Here is a 3,692-nt window from a genome sequence, read left to right as displayed (position 1 = left end):
TATTCACTGTATTAAAGTCACTTTTCATTAAAGCTTTATATGTTTTGTCTTGTTGCGGCGGATGGCAGAACCCACTTAGAGCAGGCAGGTTTTAGGGCTTCAGGAGTGCCTCTCTCCCCCTGTCCTCTAACAGAATTGAGGTGCCCTATAACAAGGTGACTATAGCAGTGTTTATATTGATTTTGATTGTGCACTTTTCCTCCCAGACTTGTTTGGCCATTTCTGACACTTTTCTATGGGTCCTGGCTGAAGGTGCTTTAGGCTTGTGTGGGCTTTCAGGCCTTGCTTTGGCCCAATCCCTTTTGGGTAGCGTTTTACCCACAAGAGGATGGGTAACTTCAGGTGTTTGATTTAGAAATTATATTCTTTGTCTTCTGTGTTGTATACTCACTGTATTAAATGTCCTTTCCATTAAAATCTTATATGTTTTGTCTTGATGTGGCGGATAGCAGAAACTATTTAGAGCAGGCAGGTTTGGGAGTTCAGTGGTGCCCCTCTCTCCCTGCCCTGTAACAATATGAAATATTTGATTATAAGCGATACACTTCTTACCCCTGAGTAGTAAACACCACCATCTCTAAACTCTTGTATCTAACCCTGGGACCCAATGACCTTTTGTAAAATATGATCATCTGCTTGGAGATCTAAAGATAGATAAAGTGTCAATTGATTATAAAGTTGAAAGATTATTGGAATGACTATTTCATTTTTCCAGACTATTATACTAGGAATAATGAATATTAAGGGGAAAATTATTAAAGAGTTTTAATTCAAAGCTATTTCATATTCTTAGGAAACTAAGCATCAGAAACTAATCAGAAACTATTGACATATCATTATCCAACAAGTTCAAACTCTTCCTACTTGGTTAAATAAAAAGAAAGAGACCTCATGTTTGGTATAATCATACTGTCTGAAGGAAAGACTGATTTTACAAAGTTCTACCCCCAGAAATTAATGAAGGAAAATAATGCAGGTGGTTGAGTAGCAGATAATTTTTACACTGTCAGTATTTTTTGGCTACAATGAGTACTGATAGTATAAGTATTGATATTCTGGCCCTCCCTGGTGGTGCAGCGGGTTAAAGTGCTGCTCTAAGAAGCTTAAGCCACTTCCACATGAGTTCGATCCCCACCTGCCCCAGAGGTGACCACATGGCGTGGCAGACCTCTCCTGACCCGCCCACTGCTCCCCTCAGCAGTGTACTTCGTTAATCTGCCTGTTCTGCTCCCCACTCTGTCTCTGGTGAATCCTCTCACCCTCCACATCTCTGGCCTGTACCCCAGTTCTTTATAAATAAATAAATCTTTTTAAAAAAAAAGTATTGATATTCCAAAACTATGCAATTGAATAAGTTATTTGCAGCATAACTGATGGAGGAAGGAATGCAGGGGAGGCATCACAAGATTGAGTCACACAAAGGGGACAGGTAGAAGGCTCTAGTGGAGCAATTGATACAGCCATAAAATCAAGGTCCTCGGGCACCAAAGCCCCAGGGATGTCTGCAGGAGGTCCCAGCAGATAACAGTCTGTTGGGAGTTGTACCTGAAGATCAGACCCAAAAGGTAAAAAGATAAGGACATAGAGAGGAAGCTCATCAGGAATCTCTTTCAGATTCTACTCAAAGTCAACAAACTTATGCTCACAAGGAGTGAGCCCCCCCCCCCAAAGTAAAGCTGCCTATATGGGGTAGTCTCTCCACCAGCATTGGGCAGCCACTCCTCTGCCCACCTGTGACCAAGCAGGTGCTTCTTTCCAGGCACATTCTCCCTCTGCAAGGCAGCAGTCTCCTGCCTGCCCATGACCTGTACCACTTCAGGACTTCTCTACACTGACCTCCCTGACTGGAGGCCACTCTCCTAGGCTGCCTGCCTGCAACAATGAAGGTCTTTCTCTCTGTAGTCCTGTCCCTTTTGGGGCAGCTCTTTCTGCCGGCTTGTGCCTATCCAAGTGACTTTTCCTTTCTTGTCTCTTTCTAATAAACTTGCTCTTGAATCTCACCATGTGCCACTTAAAGGAGAGCTCTGGTGAAACCTTTCCCAAAATGAACCCAAGGACTCTGAACTCCAAAAGATGACATCAATAACCATTTATTTTACCAAAATAGCTCTCTACATAACAGAAAATTGAACAAGTTTAAAAACAGTGACTCATGCCAGCAAGATGGTAGCAGAGTGAAGACACCAAAATCACTACGTCCAAGCTCATACAGGAATATAAGACTAAAAACGGACTGTAGACTTACATACTATGAGTTTCAACCTAAATGAGAACATTCTGGACTCACTAGAAGGAAGATAACTGAGGGAGAATTGGTGATTGGGGAGTTCCATTAGTGGAGCTACAATCTGGGAGTGCTCAGACTCCCAGGCACTAGGAAATGTGCCTCACATGGGAAGTTTGCTGCTCATTCGGCTCAATGAGTGGAGACCAAGCTCCAGAGAGACTGCAACCTTGATCCAGGAGGACTCAGGTGCCCAGGTGGTCTAGGAAGTGCCTCAGACAGGAGTGGAAACCAAGCTGCAGGGAAAGACAGAATTCAACAATGCATTAAAAAAAAATAATACACCATGAACAAGTGGGCTTTATCCCAGGAGCACAAGGATGGTTCAACATCAGGAAATCATTAATGTAATCCATATCAACTGACAGAAAAATAAAAACCACATAGTCATATCAATAGATGCAGAGAAGGCATTTGACAAAGTTCAACACCCATTTATGTTTAAGGCCTTTGGGATCCTCGTAATAGAAGGTACATACCTCAACAGGATAAAAGCCATATATGACAAACCCACAGCCAGTATTATCCTTAATGGAGAAAGCTGAAGCCTTTCCTTTGAGATAAGGAACAAGACAAGTGTGTCCACTATCGCCACTGCTCTTCAACATAACACTGGAAGTTCTAGCCAGAGCAATAAGACAGGAAAAAGACATACAAGGAATCCAAATAGGGGAAGAAGAAGTAAAACTGTCCTTATTTGCAGATGATATGTTAATTTACATGGAAAACCCTAAAAACTCCACAGAAAAACTAATCAAAACCATCAACCAGTTTAGCAAGGTAACAAGATATACAATCAACACATGAAAGTCAGAGGCCTTCCTATACACAAACAACCAATCAGAAGAAGCAAAAATAAAAAAAATAAATCCCCTTTTCAATTAAAACAAAAAGAATCAAATAAATACCTGGGAATCAACCAAACAAAAGAGGTAAAACACCTATACAAAGAAAATTACAAAACACTGTTAAAAGAAATTCAAGAAGACACCATGAAATGGAAAGACATTCCCTGCTCATGGATCAGGAGAATTAACATCATTAAATGGCCATCCTACCAAAAGCAATATACAGAACTAACGCCATCCAAATAAAGGTCTCAATGACATTCTTCAAAGAAATAGAAAAAATATTGATGAGATTCATATGGAACAACAAAAGACCTCAAATAGCAAAAACTCTCATGACTAAGAAGAAAGAGAATGGAGGCATTACAATCCAAACTTCAAGCTATACTACAAAGCCACAATAATCAAAACTGCATGGTACTGGAACAAGAACAGACATACATACCAGTGGATTCGGATAAAAAACCCAGATATAGGGAAGCTACATGCAAAAAAATGAAACTAGATCACTGCCTCACTCCAGTCACAAAAATCAACTCGAAGTGGATTAAAGACCTAGA

Source organism: Condylura cristata, unplaced genomic scaffold (assembly GCF_000260355.1).
Source record: "Condylura cristata isolate star-nosed mole 26May11 unplaced genomic scaffold, ConCri1.0 scaffold00024, whole genome shotgun sequence".
NCBI lineage: Eukaryota > Metazoa > Chordata > Mammalia > Eulipotyphla > Talpidae > Condylura > Condylura cristata.
Note: the sequence above shows the minus strand (reverse complement) of the source record.